Source organism: Polistes canadensis, unplaced genomic scaffold, assembly GCF_001313835.1.
Source record: "Polistes canadensis isolate GaletaPanama2010 unplaced genomic scaffold, ASM131383v1 scaffold_44, whole genome shotgun sequence".
In the NCBI taxonomy this organism is placed as follows: domain Eukaryota; kingdom Metazoa; phylum Arthropoda; class Insecta; order Hymenoptera; family Vespidae; genus Polistes; species Polistes canadensis.
Window position 1 is genome coordinate 553,065 of NW_014569591.1, and position 20,619 is coordinate 573,683.

The window sequence follows — 20,619 nt, forward strand, 5'->3', positions numbered from 1 at the left end:
ATAGATCGGCTATCTAGAGCAGATAGCTACTGAATGGAAGCTTCTAATATATTACCTCGAATCGAACAGGAATGGCATTCGTGCAAAAATTTTCCTCTATCGGATACACGAGATACTGATCTGAATAACACGAAGGAAAAGTATTAGAAAAAAAATAAAATAAAATGAAAAAAGATGAGGTAGAAAAAAAGAGATGTAGAAGAAGAAGAAGAAGAAGAAGAAGAAGAAGAAGAAGAATCTTTGAAGTCGTTAATTAATTCGTTAACGAAATTCTCCTTGAGCTTTAATACCTACTCTTACCTATATTTTACTCAGGGGAGCTTGCAATTTTATAGAAGCTGGCCAAGTTCCATACCCTTGGCGTTCCTTCCAAATAGTAGTATCTTGTAAGGAGTGAACGAACGAACAAGAGAAAGAGGGAGAAAGAGATATATATATATATATATATATATATATATATAGAGGGAGGGAGAGAAGTATAGAGGGTGACTGGAGCAGCAGCACCAACTTGATGGTCAAAGCTTGTATTAATTACGACTGTCAGGTCTGTGAGTGGTCTGAGGCGGAGCTTCGGTAGTTCGCTAGAACTGACATTGTTCCTTCCGGATCTCGTTACCTAGGAAGCCAGGGCAGAGGCTCTCAATTGTATCTACCGGCAAGATCTCTCGCATAATTAAGCTACCCCATTTTCTCTCAGTCTTTTTTAAGAATATTTGCAAACAAAAAGTCAAAAAGAAAAGTGAAATCTGCATAAGCTAGAGCTTGCTGCTTTCAAAATTAAGTTCACGTAATTAAGTTATCATTTTCTACTGGATAAGATCAGTTGTTGTTATTATAAACTAACTTGATAATGTCGTAGTAAAATAATGAAATAAGTATAAGTACTCTGTTTCTGTCGTTGATTCGATAAAAATATATTTTTTATCGGCGTCTTACTTATCATTATTATTTTCTTTTTTTTAGCATTTTACATTTAACGAAACGATGAATTCTGACGATTATCGATTGGGTGTCTATTCATAAACGAGTACTCGAGATCTTCGTCGTAAAATGAGAAAGGCGTGAAAAGCTATTGGCTTTAATGAAAAAAACCGAAGGCGAAAGCTTTCGTCCGTGAGATAATTTTTCTTTGCTTTCGATGGATCGACCGATAGCGTGTTTAGACGGGACGTCGATCGTCGCCCTGACACTTCGTTACCTTCCTTTTATTTTTCATCTATCTTGTCGTCGTCGATGTCGTCGTCGTCGTCGTCGTCGGCCTTGCCTTCACACCAACACTATTTTTTTTCCTTTTTTTCCTCCCTCTCCTCTCTCTCTCTCTCTCTAGGTTTTTTTTATACTTGTCGCTTTTCTCGAGTCTCAAAGGCCACCATTATTTCGCAAGAAAGGGCCGGGTCCGGTGAGAATCGGTGCCCAGAGGGACCCTAACCTCAAAGGAAGGAGATACGAGCTTAAGCTTGAACGTAAAAGCAATCCCGTTCAGTTAAATTCGAGACGCCTTTCTTCTCTCTCTCTCTCTCTCTCTCTCTCTCTCTTTCTCTTACACCCACACACATAAAGCCTCTTTTACTTCAAATCGACGAGAAAAGCACGTAACATGTGAACAAGTATCATTGATAAACAATAGATATCTACTTTTCATCTTTTAATTGAGAAGCCTTTTAAACACATTACTTTTATTGTGATCAAATTCTTGACTAATCGTAGCTTATTATAAATAATTCTCATTAACGAGTTATTAAGATTAGAAAAATCTCGTGTGTTTGTAAATAGAAAATGAATATTTCATTCTTTATTCTCCTCAGTTTATCACGTTTTTCGCTCATCCACACCATTCCTTATATTTTCCCATCGGATTTCTTCTCCTTCTTGGTCGAGCTCAATAATGAAAGACTGGGCTCGTGCTCTTCTTTGAGGCCTAGTCACTCAAGAGATTGAGCCAGCCTCGTCATACCAAGGTGTCTATGAAAGTGATGAGTTCACGTGAGAGTTCTAAACCACTATTACTTGGTGTATCTCACCTGGTCTTACATTAACTCGCACCACGACACGTTCTATATATTTCTGTTGATTTTTTTCTTTCTTGTTTATTTTCTAAAGCTATGGAAAAATGTGTTCTAAGGAAATATACAAAATGTTTATCTCTTGCTTAATATTAATAAGATGTTTGTAATTATAATGAAGGCATGCTTAAACTAAGTTAAGCATCCGAAGACTCGATGAACGTAAGTACTTGGCTCCTTAGTTGTTTCCCTTCTTCGAGGAGAAGACTACGTAATGCGGAAGTCCTAACACTCGCATCGTGCACATGAAGGGCTATGTCAGTCAACAAAGTTCGTGCATGTAACCTCGTTATACATACGTACTTACATTAGGGTCGAAGTTTATCGCACAACAAGAATAAAACGTTTCGTTTTCTCTCTCGTATAATAATAATAATAGATTTCTAAAAAGTATTTGATAATCCGACATATAAAGATTTCAATTCAAACTAAAATGTAAACAATTTTTAAATTTATCCAATTTTAATCCTAAGCTTAGGATTAAATGAGAATTAGGTAAAAGTTCCATCATCGATGCTTTAGATGAAAATTTTTCGTTAAAGCTTACCAACGTTTTATATATTCGGCAAACGTGTTGCGTAGGTATTTATTGTGACCATTATATATACGTCGTGTATACATATATTGTAAAACGAACGTGTTTCAACGAGTATCCCTTCTATTAATCCTACGTACTCCATCGTCAATGTGCAATAATAAAACTACTTTATGTTTGCACGACACGGAAACAAAACACGTTACGGATTTGATCGATAGAGATTTTGTATAAATGTATTATCGATACGACAAAAGCTTGCAATACCCGTTAATTTGTACAATGTTTGATCGTCTGATAAAACTGTTGCAATAATTTGATTTTTCTTTTTTTTATTCGGCTTTTTTTAATTTTTTAATTTAATCAATTTTTTAAGAACTTTTTTTTCAAAACACCCTTTCAGAAAGAAATTGATCAGAAATATCTGGCGTCATCTATTCTGAGGACTAACAATGTACACGAATATGCATCATAGCTTGAAATTATTACTGGAAGGTATAGGTTCGTACGAACTAACATAGCTCGTATCATGCGCTTAGAACATCGACGTTTTAGGCTTCGCTTCAGTATGTATCATTATATCATAGGTATACGTCGATGTAGTCGTATAGAAGGTTGTAGTAGAACTAATGAATCGCTCGGGACTTTAGGGATAACGAACGTTTCGCCGATCCATCTTCCATTATTCGATGTCAAACGCTATAATCTTCTCAGATTAATCGACTATGGCGATATTTATCCAGCAAGACCGTTCAATATGCTCTATGAACGTTAATTTGCCGTAGTAAACGTTCGAAACATACGTTGAACCAGAATCATCCCTTTTGATTTTCATGTAATCGGTTATTCCAACTGAGATTAAAAGAAAAGATCTCTCGCGATATTCGCGATCATTGAGATCTTCCTCGTCCCCATCTATATCTTTTGTTCTATTCTATTCTTCTTTTTTTTTTCTTTTCTTTTCGCAAAGTCAACCTCGATCGTTTTTCTTAAGAAGGAGGATCCACAAGCTCTGTGGTTCGTCTAGACGTGGCTAAGTTGCCGGAACGGTCGTTGGAAAATCGTCCGAAGGAGAAAGCTCGAAAGACGACGATTGCATAGCTGCTGGTGACACGAAAGAGAGTGTGTGTGTGAGAGAGAAAGAGAGAGATAAAGAAAGAAAGAAAGAAAGAAAGAAAAAATGAAAGAGAAGTGGGTGGGTGTGGTGGCAAGATTATAGCAGGTACTTTCCATCCCTTTTCCTCAACTTCTCCCTTCGTCCAAGTAATACACTCCAGTGTCAGGCACTCTCAGTGCATAAAGCCGCATATCAACCGCCGCAATAAGAAAGCAGTGCAACGGGATTTAATATGACGTGTACCCTGTTATTGCCGGTGCTGTCTTGCCTTCCGTTCCTTCTCTTTTCCTCTTTCCAACCCTCTTCCAAGTTCCTTCGGCCTTCTACTTCTATCGTGAAAGAAAGAGGATGTATGTATAGGGTGTTCTTCTTCTTTTCTTTTTTATATTTTTTTTCTTTACCTCTAAGACCAAAAAATTCGATGATCGGAATGAAAACTTTCGTTACGCTTGATCTTCGTTAAATTCTTCGATGAAAAATTAAAGTTTTCCAATCATTTTTTTTTTTTATAGATAAATGCAGCATTATCCATAAAGTCGAACACCCGGTATAAAGAAATATATGTACACGTAAGACTTAGGAAAGGTTCTTGAATTTTACAACGCTTCTCGTACCTCTATCCGTCGGCGTTTCCGCGAATGCAATGGAATATCACATTCCAGAGACGAGATTCAATATTCCACGCTGATTCTACCTACGTTAGGAATGTTCGCTTTTAATAAGAACGTGTCTTCAAGAAATTAATTTCTTATAAACTAGAACGCGATTTTTATTAATAAGGATTGTTTGAAATGGATAAAAATTATTTGAAATAATATAACATATATCTTTTGTGAGTATAAGAAAATTTGTATGAAATATACCGAAATTGGGGTATCCTAAAAAAGAAAAGCAACAGAATAAAAGAAAATATTTCGTAATACTCTGAAGAATAAAACATATGTATGTATGTATGTATGTATGTATGTAGCTACGTACGTCTGTGGCGTAACAGAACCGAATTTGTTCAACGTCCTGTTCAAGCGATAGTCATGATTATTCGGGCGTTGAATAGAGCAGTGTAAAGACCGTAACAAATTCTATGACATTTCGTACAACAGAATCTCGCGGCATTGTAGTTGGTCGTTCGCCCGTTTTACATATTTTCATTAGCAGTAGCTATGCAGAATATTTGTATGTTACCAGCCAAACGTGGAATTCATTTTGTAAACGAACGTGTATCGCGATCTTCAACAAATTCCATTATAAACGATTTCGATAATCAAAATCTACTTATTATATATATCTTTCTCTCTTTATTGTCACAATAAGAGAATTCAATAAAACAATTATTTTTCAGTTAGATAATATTATAATTACTATAATTCAACGTTAAATATCATTAACTTGACGCATGGGCGTATTAAACCAAGCTTTGATCGCTTAATTGACCGTCTATGACTGATTATAATTGGCTGTCGTAAACAGCTCGACCTCTGGCACCTCCAATTGCCCTAAGCATGTCTCGTGTGACAGGATCAACGCTCGTAATGAATTCACGAAAATTTATGTTATTTTTTTGTTTGAGATTCTACGATAATATGGAAAGAATATAATTCGTTTAGTAATCAACGTGTTCACTAATTTTTGTTTGCTTTCCCACTTATGCAAACCTGTTTTTTTACCTGAGCAAAGAATTTTTGACGATTGCACGATATAATTCTACAAATATTTCAATATACAAACTATTTATCATCTATTTCATTGTACTATAATAAAGATTTTAAGACTGATTGTGTGTAAGTGAGACACGTTACAAAAAAATACATTTGCATTGGGTAGAAAAAATGGTGTGTGGGAAAACATTTACGTTCGTTCACGCAGCTTGGAAATGGGAACATTGCTCGTAATTCGTTTATAATAGAAACACGATCTAACTTTCTCATTTCGAAGAGTAAGAGAAAAAGGAGGAAGATCCTAGAGATGTTCTTAGCGAAGAAGCTACATAGGACGATGAAGGATCTTCGCACTTGGAAATAACGTTTTGGCTGAACTTAAATGCAATCCAAGTTGGAAGAAATATACAAGGTAAGGAGGATATGAACTTTCAACGCGTCTCAGACAAGAACTTTTCACACCTTTCTTTTTTTATTTTCTTCTTACATCTTTCCTTCTTTCCTTCTTTCCTTCCTTCCTTTTTTCTTCCATTTCTTTCTTGCTAAAAACGATTTATGTATAGCGAATAAACGATTTACAACGTCATCTCTTTTAAACCTTTCGATATGAGCGTTCTGTTCGCTGTGATATTTCCACTGTACGAGATACCGCTTCGAAAATGCACACATAACACGTAGTCAGTCCATTTTTGTATGAACATTTTCTTAAGCGTTAAAAAAGAACTGTACTTAACATTAAACTTATCTACACTTTATACATACCTACTCTTATCGTAAGCGGTCAAATGACTCCTTTAAAAACTAACATATATATTAATTAATAATTAATTAATATAAAATAAAATTTTAGCCAATTGAGAATAGTGAAGAAGATATTTTCTTTTATTTAGAAATGAATAATCTACATTTTATGTGTTTTTACCACATTTTTTTACTAATTACTGCATTTTTACAAATTACAGGACGTGGTATATTTAGTGTTAATAAAACAATGTTAAATAATATCCGGTGCTCGTACACACAGGTAATCAGATGAATACTGGATATACACGTCGTTCGTACTGAAAGGGTTAAATAAATCGATATAAACTGTCCCACTAGCGTACTCGGAAACTCCTTCAAGGGATATATAACTACAACACGATTTATTATCCTCCGTTTCTCGTTTATTGAAACAATATTACGGAAACGTTCGAAGCAACGACGTGTTGCTATTTATGAAGGTTTCAGTTCGATCGGTTTAGATAGAAAAGATAAAATCATAGCTAAAAGATAAAATGTTATAGTATTCATTTTATACCTACCATTTTTTCTACATTTTTTATGTTAAATTTTTAAAATTAAATATTTAACCAAACAATAATTTAAAAAATGCATTATATTCGCAAATCGGATTATAAAAGTAAATCCCGCAAACATTAATCACGTTGAAAATTTGTAAAAGCTACGGTAAAGCATTTTATCGAATAGTATAAACATTGAAATACGTGAAAAATTTATTTAAATCATGGCGAGTAGTTTGAACATAAAACCTGGTTAGAAGTTAGACAAGATTTTCTGTTAATACAAAAGAAGGCATTTCGGTTTCATGAAATTTTTAAGGAAAGTAAGGTCGTAGCAGAGCGAGCAAGCGGATAATAAGAAACACATAAGGAGAGACACTTGAATTCAATTATTCTTTTATGCTTAGGGATGTAAGACGCAATAAAAGCGAATACGTTTCTCAAGCCTCACCCATCTACCGACGATAGTTCGAAATTTAAACAGAGAGATTTACCGCAAATTTCCTTCAGCTTAACTCCGAGAGAATATAATTCTGTATTAGACGCGTAACTAACTTTAATATGAGATTCTCGTTGAGAAAATTTGTTCAACAACTAGTTGAAAATTTTAAATTATTTTTAAAAATCCTTCTAATAAATCTGATTGTATTTATAATATATATATCGAAAGAGCTATCAGAAAATTTCAAAGATTTCTCCTGTAACATTGAGAAACAAGAGGAAGAGCGAAATTACGAAATGTTAGTTTGCGGTGTCACCGAGGAGATACACTCACGAAATAGCCAACTATTTCCATATTTATGGAATATTTATGGTCAACGGGCGTTACCACGACACGATACTATACGACGGCGGAGGAAGTATAGGATAAAAATCATAAAGCAAATTTTTGCATCAACGTTAAAGTCGTTTGCCACGCTTCGCGGATGTTCACCAACGACGTCATGGACCGACATCGGTCCAATGATTTTGAGAAGAGGCAACATTCTGATGGACAATGTCTTTTGTAAAAAAAAAGTGATCCTTTTTTCTTTTCTTTTTTTATTTTTCTCGATACATAGTCAACGGTGATTTCACTATAGTATATCGTACATAGTAGCTACAATACTAGACAATATTTTAAGAACAACAATGAGATATGATAGTTTTTAGAGATATGTTCCTTTTCTATTACTTTTTATTTCCTTTCTCTCTTCCTCTTTGCTCGTATATATCATCTGGTTTATTTCTATTTCTCTCTTTCCTCTTCCAGGTAACGTTCTTTAACGACACGACGCGACGGTATCGGAGGTATATTTTCAGCAGGGATTCGAAAAGGCGATTGTTTGCCATCCAGCTAGCTAGTACCTTCTCTATCTCTCTCTCTCTCTCTCTCTCTCTCTCTCTCTCTCTCTCTCTCTATCTCTTAGTCTCTCGCTCGCTTGCTTCGCAGAAGCAGACGCGATAATTTAGAGGCACGAGAACGGGAAGGTGTGTCTAGATAGATGCGCCGTAGAAATCGACAGGTGTGATGAATGTTCAACAGGCAGGAGCGTATACTGCTCGGAGAGATTATTGCGTATTCCTGTCAAACGGGCGAGAGACTGCGACGCTGTCGGTGGCAGAGCTCGCGACGTAGGTTCGTAGAGAAGGAACATAGGGAGAGAAGGATTGAGAGGAGAAGGGACTTTCTCTCTCTCTCTCTCTCTATCTATCTATCTATCTCTCTCCCACCATTCTTCTCCCTCTAGCATCGGGAATAGATGGAAGGTGGCGAGCATCTGCATTTTCAGACATCGCGAGAAGAGAGATTCTCCTTCCTCCTCCTCCTCCACCTCCACCTCCTTCTCCATCCATCCATTCTTTCCTCTTTTTCACGCTCTTGCACGTTCTCGTGCGCCCTTGCACGCTTTTGCACGCTCGTGCCCAGCTCTATCGAAATCCTTTTAGCTTCCTATTCGAGCGATTCGAGGTTTTAAGCGGCGCGTTCCATCATCCAACACTTCACGCCACGACGAAGAACGTTCTCACTCTCTATCTATCTCTCTCTCTCTCTCTCTCTCTCTGCAGCCTTTTCCTTTTCTCCTACTCTTCCTCTACATCTCTTCGATACGTCCTTGTCGATGGTAGACGAAGATCGCTTTGAAAATGCGACGAGTAAAATTCGAATCATTTCTGAAAGGTACGGAAGTCGGTTGCATTCGTAGAATTCGATCGATTTTTTGATGGATTATAATCGAGACGGGTAAAAGGTAAAATCGTACTATATACGATTTTAAAAATCAGCTGTTTCTTTCATTGTAAGACACTTTTTTGAAAGGATCTTAGTAGAAAGGTTTAGATAATCGACAGGACGATTGTATAGTTGTTAGTTGGTTAAAATGCAGGAAGGAAATCATCAGTACCTGACTCGTGGAACTGCGGAACTCTTGGACAATGAGTTATTACCTTCTGCCTGGAGCGATAGTATCCATATAGTTAGTTAGTTAGTCGTAGTAGTATTAGAGCTCAACGTTACCTTGCTACCTAGCTCGTTGCCATTATGTCGGTGCATTGAAACATCTCCGTCGCGAGCCACAGTTGGATACGAAATAAGCAAGATCGTTGCACGGCCCTCGCTTTGTTACGGAGCGTTGCGTGTCGTGGTCTTCCGCGTACGTCCACTCACCATAACGGTAGTTCATTGTGACCTGTAATGCCTGGCCCCATGAAAGGCTCTATCTAATGCCTAGTTCGAGTACTTCTACTCACGTTATTCTCTTCTATCCTTATCGTTATTTGGCTAGACTCCAAAGATTTCAAATGATATGATAACGTTTAACTCTACTAGTCTTTTATAACTCGTTACATTTTTTAACATTAGACACTATTTTTAAATATGATACTTGTCGCCGAAAATATCTGACAAGGGTCTAGAAAAAATAAAGAAAACCGGTCATCGGTTATATTAAGAGAAAGAAATCGAGAAAATGTATAAAGAAGAAAGTTTACTTTCTTGAAATCTAATAAGGAATGAGCAAATTTAAATATATAAAACGATGCTTGAAAATTGATTCTTTCATTAAAAAGTAAAAGAACGCAAGGAGATATTACTGTTCGTTGGTAAATGAAAAATGGTAGAAGTAGTGATAGCAAATACATGATTAATTTATATCTTTTTATTTTTTTTCTCACAAATTTTCATCTTGCGGCTGGAAAATTGTTGATATCGTTGATACGCAAAGATTGTTAATTTTGTTTGTACGTAGATCGAATAGTTTATGGACGGACTGACTATATGGACGTTACTCGACGTTTATGATGGCCATTTTACCATAAACACGTTTCAATTTCGCATAACAGGTGACACGAGGAGAAGAGAATGTGATAGGGGAGTTAGATGTTACTATAACTTGTGCATTGTAGCACATTCTCGAGATTCGATGGAAAATTGTAGTGTGTTGCTATACTTTGAAAGTTTTAGTAAAATAAACACAAACATAATACCGAAGAGCGTTTTAAAGTTTTGAAACTCGTTAAAAAGCGATATTCTATGATGTTGAAATATATTATATGTAATTTAATATTAGTCCCCTGATTTCATGATAATTAATTGTATATTGGAAAAAGACAGAAAGAGAAATAGAGAAATAGGGAAATAGAGATAGATAGAAAAGATGCGCGCGTTGGCGAAAGTGTCGCTCAATAGATATTCCATTCAGATGACCGGTGTCGAAATCTGAACGGCACAATTTCAGGCGAATGGCGGTCCGATTAAATTGATCAACGTTATTACGTGCGGCAGCTTCGTCAGACTACGGAACGGAATACAGAACGCAGAGAGAGAGTGAGATTCGATTATCGTTTCGGTGCTGCGCAGCTAATAGTTAACGCTCTCGAAGCCAAGCTTCGCGTGCTAAAACGAGAATGGCAGAGTGGTGAAAGTATGTATCGATTTAAAAAAAATAAAAAAAACAAAATAGAAAAAGTACACACAAATAAAAGGGAGAACTATGAAATTCGTTTTTGCCCTAACGCTTGTTACCATTCGTGAAAAATAGTTAATATTATAATTCTATATTTGTCAACGTGTACAGGAAATCTGTTTGTGTGTGTGTGTGTGTGTTTTGGATTTAACAGTATCGTTAGCATGTAAGCGATGCGCGCAAGTTGCGAAGGATAAATCTTAGTAGTAAGGTATATTGGTATCAGTTACTTGGAAAAAGGATTTTAAGATTTAGCATATCCCTCTGTATTCCAATCCAGGAGAAGCCATAAATTTTTCAAGCGTTCCGGCGCGACCGAGTCCATTTAAATATCAGTAAGAGGAAACCAATCTACTCCATTGGAGCGGCGGAAATTACTTTCGTCGGTGCCAGTTCGCGTTAACTCTCTAATGCGAGAGCCGCTAGAAAAATAAATGCTTCCGACTGGTAACTCGTAAAAATCGTCGAGTACCTCTAGCATGGAATTAAATTTAAGTACGAATACATAGTTTTCTGAGTAGTAGTCCGAGTTGTTCACGTTTTCTCTCCCGAATTTTTACTGAACTCGAGAACAAGAGAACGTGTTAACTATTTTGTTTGGTTTTTTTTTTTTTTATATAATATATATATTCTTTTATTTTTTTGTTTCTACTTTGTCGTTTCTTCTTCAACAAGGATGATTTTAATGATGGTCGATTGAAAAAAAGAAGAGAGAAAATGTTTTTTATACGAATAATTTATTGAAGTAGTAGAGGAGAAAGCTGTCAGTTAGTATCGTAGTCCAGGCATTCATATCGTAATTTATGGGGATGAGGGTGAAAGGAGCAAAGTTATTCGACCACGATCAGCTAGGAAATCAGATATGCCAGAGTTTCGCACAGGAAGTGCCCCGGCCGGATGTTTACTTGAAACTCCAACCGGATCGAACGTCGGGCTAAGTGAAGTAAGGTGGGCCGGAAGCTTCTTAAGTAAAACCATCCCCACGGTCTTCACCCTCTTCTTACTCTCTTCCTTTCTCTCTTCCTCCTTTACTCCCTTCTCTTCTCTTCTCTTCTCTTCACGTATCCTTTCTCTCTCTTCCTCTCTGGATCTCCCGTTTACCTTCACCTAAATCAAATCGACCCACTATTTCTCGCATAAATCTGAACCGATGGCGTTTGGAAGTCTTGTCTTGGCCTTCGAAACGACTCTAAAACGATACCGCGAAGACTCGATCGTGATTTCGTCTCGGTCATAAAATTGAAAGTAGAATTTTTCGATATATTGAACGACTAGAGCAAGGATAAGAATTATATAGGTACATCAATTTTGGTTGTCGATTCCTTCGAATAAGCGATCTCTTCTTTTATATTCTTCTATTTTAGGAGAGAAAGAGAGAGAGAGAGAGAGAGAGAGAGAGAGAAAGATTTTGATAAGGTTTAAACAATTATAATTTCTTAAATACTTACTTGAGGAAATAATAAAGTTAGTGGCTAATTCGTTGGAGAATACTCGATTTTCCAAGGTACCTACTTGTTATTTGCCGAAGTAAAAAAAGGTTAGTACGTGTTCCCAAATTCATTGGTCGTGTTCCAAGTTAGGTTTTTACCGTTTGTATGAAATCCGAGACTGCCGATTACCTTCGCATTGGACCACATCCAACATCCCATTTTCACCGGTTTAAGGTCTCCCACGCTCATCGGCCGCTGTTTTTCCGGCCGCTTCATGAATTCGCCGTCTCCTCGAGCTACGAAAGAGGGTCATAACCGCATTTGCATATATCGCATTTACCATTGTGCACGGGAGAGAATTGTAGGTTGAAAACGAGCCTGTATATTTCATCCTTTGTTTCGCCTTCGAGAGTTTTCCCAAAACTTTCCATTCTCTAACGGTGTTTACCCTTCCGAAACGATAATCATTTCATTGATCATTGAAACCTTTTATATTTCTACCATTCTACCTTTTACATTCGATATACTTCGATTATGACACTCTTTTTTGTAATTGAAAAATGAAAATTCACTTTTGTGCATTGCTCGTGTTCTACCTTATGGAAAATGCTACCATAACTACCATGTCATATTAAATCGTTTTCGTATTATTATAGTCCCTGTCCAATGCATTTTTAAAGATCATTCGTGCGTTAAATTTTTCATTACATTTTGACGCTTTTCCCGTAGAAGAAAGCGACATGGTCGCTCACGTATGAAATCGAAATATAGCTACCTATGTATGTCCTGCTTCTACCGATCGGTGACCGATCTGTTTTCCAACTAGCTTTCAAAGCGACCAGAAAAAAACACCGACGCTATGGTGATTGTAAAAGCGACGTTGAGTCACGAGCTTTCCGTCTACTCTATGCATATTCATATCCATCCGCAACGTAGTCGTCGTCGTAGTCGTCGTCGTCGTCTAGTCGTAGTCCAGAATTTTATAGATGAACGAGAACGAGATAAATTGCTTCGCTTCGATGTACTACGAATAGAATCATTGTTTTATATTAAAAACTACTTGATTTATATTAAAGAATTATCTATTTTAGATTTTTTTTTCATTCCGTAACAATATAATAAAAACATTTTAACGCGTATCACTATAATTTACCTATTTATTCCAGATTATTGTTGACACTACTTGTCATCGTTTGCAATTAGATGTCTAAACTATGCTATTAGGATCGTATTGGATAAGGCTAGTTGTTATCGGTTAACACGAATTACGTCCAGGAGTCATGTAATCAAGATGGACGATTAGGAGCTATCGATCGGTGTAGAGAAACACGTACCGTGTTAGAATTCACTATTGAATCTTATCTTTCGTTTTTTCTTTCTTTTCGTATTTGAATAGAAATAACTTTGTAAAACAAAAATGCGTGTATCTAATCGATTACATATATACATATATATACGTAACAGATACAAAATAATATTATAAAATTCTTTATTATAGTTTTACTGAATACACACGTCATAAAGAGAATTGAAGTTTAAAATCATTTGTTATATTTCGGTTTTGTACGAAATTTTGGTGCTCGGATGGAAAACGATGCGTCGTCTGACTATTTTCGTTCCTATTTCACTCGACGGCTGACTACGTTCGTACTCCTACTACTTTCAAGCGTCTACATGTATTACGGCCGACCATAACTCTAACGTTTCTACTTGGCACAATATTCGCTATTCGGAGCGAGTTGAGAATGTGATGTAACTTTGATTCGACTTTTATCGTAGCTTAAGAAAAATGTGCGGAAACCTGCTGAACCGAGATTTTCTTTTTGGGAAGAGAAAAATTATAGTTCTTATACTAATCATATACATATATAGATATGTATATATATATATATATATATATATATATATATGTATGTTACAGTCAATATATTACTATGGGTAATATATACATTACCCAGAGCATTTTGATCAATCTATAAAATGTTCTTCAGTTGGGTGTGTTTAGAGCATGGGGATGAGGAAGACGAAGTCATCTTAGGAGGAAGAACAGCTGAACTCTTATCAGAAACCGAACACTACATTGATCTTTATAAATACAGAATAACAAAATACATTTTTAATTATTAATAATTGAATTCTTGTCTTTTTCTATATATTATTTCATTTTGCCCTTACAACGTGGATGTTTGGAAAGATTAAGCTCTTATAGTCAGATACAAAACGCGTGTACATGTGCATGCACAGTATGAAAAGTGAAGATCATTTCATGACCGTACAAACATACACCGGGCAATCTATACAATACATAACATATACAGAAAAGAATATAGAAGACGCGAGAACATTTGCATGAGCTCGATTTTGATTAGAACTTTTTAAAATCTTTGAGAAAATATCATACAACATTTTTCGTTTTTAGTTCTCTTGTTCTCTTTTTCTCTCTTTCTCTCTCTCTTTGTTCCATTTTATTTATGTTCAAAGAAAATAGCAATTGCGAAAGGGAGCACGTTTTCATTTTATCTTTGGCCATATCGTTCCGATCTCGTGGAAAAAGGGATGATAGATGTTCAGTAAGAGTCAAAGGGGATGGGGAGATCAGTGGGGTAACCTTACAAATGACTCTCCATGCCCCCAAGTTAATTGAACGTTGGGTAAACAGTTCGACTAACGTGCTCGATGGTTTGACAAACGCGTAAAACGTCGAACAAAGGGAAATATCATTTTTCATAAAGGAAATCGATAGATCGTTTTTCGACGAATAAATTAATTGGAATAGGCTCGTTGAACTGGAATGACGTTAGTTAGAACAACGTGGCTAAATGTAAAGAGAGAAAGTAATAGAAGAAGAAAAAGACGAAGAGGAGAATGAATAAGGGAGAAAAGGTAGAAGGGATTGAGACTATTAGATAGTTTGAGAGATAGAGAAATGTAGTAGTTAGAGGTATCACAGATTGCGGTTGCACGTAGGACACCGATGGATCCAAAGAAAACGTTCACTCAAACTCGACTTGGCAGTGAGGCTTCTCTGATGACCCCATAACCGCACTCAAGTCAAAACGGAAGTCAAATTGCACGTTACTCCTAGAGAATCTCCGTCCATATCCAATATGGATCCAAAACTTAGTTCAAAACCGCAAGATCGAACGTTTCGGCGTCAATGCGTGCTTAATCACGGGACAACAACTTTGAGTTTTTTGTTTTTGAATAGTCAATCGATTTCTGTAATTTTTTTTCCCAATAGATTAGATACTTATTTTGATAAGTAGGAAGAAATGATTATAAAGACCCGTTTAATTCGAATATTCGTAATTACTCCTTGAAAAGAGTAATAGTAAACTATAGTTCTATTGTGAGAAGAATATGACGGTGCGGGAAGAGTTGGTAGGAACTTTGTAACTGCGCGCTTGTGAAACAAGTTTGTTTCTGTAACATACGCATGTTCTTTCATAGACTAGTAGCCCTTCAGCAAAGGCAACGAAGAATGAATTTTCTGGCACGTTTAATACTCAAAGAACCCTCTCAGTTCAGCCAAAATGTTTTAATTACTCTCGGTACAAAAGCGTTGGTTTGCCGTATGTATAGAAAAATGATGGTGGGAGTATGGCGATGTTACACGAATAAGAGGAATGTAAAACGACAAAAGCCGCGACTTTGCTGCACGCCCCCATACATGAAGAAGTAAAAAAAAATGAAATTAAAAACAAAAAAGAAAAAAAAGAATCAAAAGGAAACACGCGCGAGTCGTGACAGAAATCGTGCGTTTCTTTATATTCGCGATAATAGAAAAATTGTCCACCTTTTTATTTTTCATCGTCGCACGATTATAGATGTAATAATAATAGTAACAATATCGAATTCGTAAAAAAAATATCAATATCAATCGTGCTGTTTTTGATTGTTTTGCTTCTTTTTATATTTTATGTTTCATTCTCTATCTTTTTTTATCGCATTCATTTACAATGTATGTAGGTGTTATGTCGTCGTCGTCGTCGTCGTCGACATCGTAGTCGTAGGAAGACTACAGTACGTAAAGAAACTTGTCGGAGGTAACGTTTAATAAATTTCCACCTCTCGCTCGAGCTCTTGCTTTTGCTTCACAATGAAAACGGTGGCTTTTTAATGAAAGAGAATTTTTCTCTTTGTCCTGAGCGAGTGTACTCAAGCAGAGGCGCCGTGCCGCGCCGCCACGAAACTAGAAAAGCTTTTCCCTTACTGCATTGTAACGTACGCATTGAATTCCATATAAAAAGGCACGATTCGTCTTTTTTACGCTTGTCAAGTTGAAAGTCAACATAGAATTTATTTCACGTGATAATAATTATAATAATAATAATAATAATAATAATAATAATAATAATTGTCACCACCGTAATCATATTCATAATTATAAGTAACGTCTAAAAGAACTTATTGAAAAAAAAAAAGTTTTCTATCCTAAACGTGAATTTTTTTTCTAACATTTTAACGATAAATTAATTTCTCGTAATCTTCTAATCTATTAAATCTTATGATTCTAATTTATTCATTCACATAATTATAAATTTGAAATCGATATTCTTGTAATCATAGACTAGAATGAATTAGAAAATGGGTCTTCATTCGTGAACGTTGTGTAATGTTAAAGGCCTCCTAGGCGTCAAAGCTAATTAAATTATCTTATGATTTTCCTAACGAGCTACCCTTTAATTCCTTCCTGCTAGTATGATCCACGATATCTTCTTTTTCATTTTTCTTCTTCTTCTTCTTCTTCTCTTTCTTCTTCTTTTTCTTTTTCTTCTTCAGATAACAACGAAAGAGGCCTCTTGATTAATACTCCTAGCTTGTTCCAGACGAAAGCATTTCTCTCTCTCTCTCTCTCTTCTTTCTCTTGGTCGTTTCTTTCCTATCCCTCCTCGACTTTAGTTTCTCGCATCTTCTTCTTCTTCTTCTTTTTCTTCTTCTTTTTAACGTGCTACAAGGAAACGTACGAACGCATCTATTCATCATCCACGATGGCGTACGTTATCAATTTCTACAACGAGTCTTGCACTAAGATTATCGTTGTATTTCGAGAGCTTCTTAATTGTTTAAGACAGTCTCCTCCTTCGTATACGTCTACGTTTGTTGTTTATCGATTTCTTTCGCTACGATCTCGCGTGCTGCGTGTGTTAGAAAATATAAATGTTTTTTTTCTATCGAAATTTTCCTCGAACAAAAAAAAAAGCAAGAAAAAGAGAAAATAAAAAAGAATAGAAGAAAAATGGGGAAAAAAGGGTCATGTAACTTTACGATAAAAAAAAAAATAATAAACGACAAGTAATTTATTCGTGTTAACTTATGGAAAATACAATAGGATAAAAGAGAAATTGAGAAGATAAAAATTTGGTCAATTCTCAACGATTAGTATTCGAGAGAGATCGAAGTTTCGATTTGAAATCGATTCGAATTCGTATACGGTTACGTCCACTTGACCAACGTCGGCGTGCTCCGCGTCGAGTGCCATCGATAACCATGATAAATGTGCCTACCAACATACATACGTGTACATACCCATATATATACATCTAAATCTATATATATATATATATATATATATATATATATATATATATATATATGTATATGTACAAGTACAAGTAGAAGAGAGATGGCATATCCGCATCGACTTCGATCGAACATCGGCCACGATCGTATCTCTTGTCGCTTTCGATGTCAATTTTTCGTGAGACCAATGGGAAAAAGAGAAAGTATATAATACTAGAGAGAGAGAGAGAGAGAAAGAGAGAGAGAGAGAGAGAAAGGGAAAGAAAACTTGAGTGATCGATATTTTTTTCTCTTTCTCTCTCTCTCTCTCTCTCTCTCTCTGTCCCTTCTCTCTTTTGATTTTTTCCATGCCAGTCACGCTTCTGTAAAAATCCCGAGCTGTCGGTCGAGTAATAAACCGTTTTGACCAGCAACGTGTCTCGATTTTCCGACTGGATCATCTCTCAAATATTTTCTCAAGCTTCAAATCGTGACTTTAATATAGTTTACAAATCAGAATGAATCTGTAGTCAAATCTCTTTTTTTTTTGTTCACCGTTAATATCATTATGGCATCAATTTTATCATAACTCACAAGTATTACATAACGTATTTTATAAGAATCATTTTGAAATATAATGATTATATTATATTATATAAATTGTTAGAGAAATATGAAAATAAATTTTGATAGTGAGTTTCTCTCTTAATTATTGTTACGTATATATAAATGAATAATTAATTATATTGATTGATTGTATATTAAGAACCTTTTTAATGAAAAACAATATAGAAGGGTGTATGTAATATACGTTCGTCCATCGTAATGAATCGGCAACCTTCTCTCACCAGTTCACGTATAGGATCACTACACATACGTTTGGCTAATGCAGCGCAAATTTGGCACATAAATATTGCAGAGAAGCGACAAATGGATCTGAGCCATGCGCACGTCACCGGTCAGACGTAGGCTAGCGGTATTCTCGGTAATTTAACGGAATACACACAATTAGGTGAGGTAATTAATATTAACGGTAGCGGCTAGAGCGTAATTACAATTAGATAACATCCCTGTGATTAACACTATTGTTCGACTCTCTTCATTCTTATTCGACCCCAAACGTTTGCGTTTTACTCGAAAAACCATTATTTATATAATACTTTATATTATACTTCGTATAAGATAAAAAATATGAAATATATTAAATTAATGCATAAGTTGTGTGGATATCGAGTATATCTTATCTTCTTCTATTTATCATTTGTGAAAGAGGTAGATAAATTCTTTTGAAAAAAAAAAAAAAAATAACTGCCCCTTTTTTACAATCACCACGAATGCATTTAACCGTATAAACCCTGATAAAAGCTCGTTTTCACGATTAATACATTAGCACCTAGGTGCAATTTCCTCTTTCGTACGAATGAACATCCCTCACGTAGGATAACGCGGCGATCTCGCATAAATATCCGTGGAAAGTTTATTACGTCGATAATGCATATCGGTGGAGACGTCGGATCTAGGGCAAAGGGGATGAAGGGGATGAGGGGGATGAAGGAGGTGAAGGAAAAGGAAAAGGGAAGGGCTGGCAAGGTGTGCGCGCAAAGTAACCACCGGATATATCTCGGCATTCTTCTTGTCCATGCATTTTTCTGGCTTAACGTGAATAGCGAAGTAAGGTGCGACGAGAGAAATGTATACCAACGTTAGAAGGAAAAAAAATCAAATCAAATCGTCGTGGAAGGGAAGAGATAAGTCTCTTCTTCTATTATTCACGAGACACACGGTAGCACTTTTCAAACAGTTATTGTAAGGATAACAATGTCATCTAAGGGATGACGAGTACTATTCAATGACTCTATCCAATAAAGCTTACCTATCGATATGCTATAATATTTCTTCCCTATCGATATTTCGTTCTCTTTAACGAACCTATCGATTGGAAAGTTGACAAAAGAATTTATATATCTATGATCAAATTTCTTTTTTTTTTCTTTTTTTATAATCATTATGATTTAAATTATACGTAAAAAAATATGAGACAAATTTTGAATATGTAATGACAAACAAATATCTAAATGCATGATTTCAAAATAACATATATTTCAATTCAATTTTAGGATAGATTTTTTTGTAAAATGAGATTAATCTTATCTTATAGTTTCTTGTGGCTATCGGATTGTTGTCTCGGAGAGAAGGATGTGGCTCGTTGGGGCAAGTTGGCACGTCGACAAATATCCGTTTGCCTTCATCGACGTTCTTAGTGGGGGTTGAAATTACTCTTCTTAGGCGGTAGCTGGTAGAATGGAACGGCCGCGATGGTGGCAGTCCACGTTTTCGGCAAAGTAGGAGAGAGTTATGCGTTTGCGTTCTATGAAAGGCCAACTAGCAGTTCCAAACCTCCTTTCGGCTCTTGTCATTTGTCTTCCTCCTGAGATAGAGAAGCAAAGTTTCAAAGACCACTCCAAGTTGCGTCCCAGGCGGTTACGTGAGAGTCTCCCTAAATTTTCTCTCTCTCTGTAGAATTAATGGGCCGAGCAGCCAGTTGTGATATCTTCGTTAACCTCGCGAGGGTCGTTCTCGATGAAAAGAATATATGACTCTATGTTAGATATCAATAGTATACTTAAACTGTATACAAATCTATACCTATACCTTTCCAATTGATCTAATATGTACACGTTCCTTCCAATCGGTACTCTCATCAATTTATTCTTTCGAAAAAGAATAAATACAAGTCGAAATAAAATATCTCGCGCTTAATTAAATGTGTATAGTAGATACACCTAATTTATATGAAAAAAAATATAATTATATATATTATGGTTACACGTTGATAAATGTTTCATACCAAGTTTAACAAATCATTCCAATATATTTGTAAAGCTTTGAAGTTAAGCTGGTATTACATATGACGTTAACGAGAAGATCTTCAAAGGGAAAGAGAGAAAGAGATAAATTCATTCTCGTTGATACTCCTGTTCGAGCATAGCTTGAAGGAATAAACCGATTATCGGAAATCGATTACATTCGAACATCGATCCAAATCGTCGCAACCGAGTAATTATTAAACGTCGAACCGTGGGAGAACGA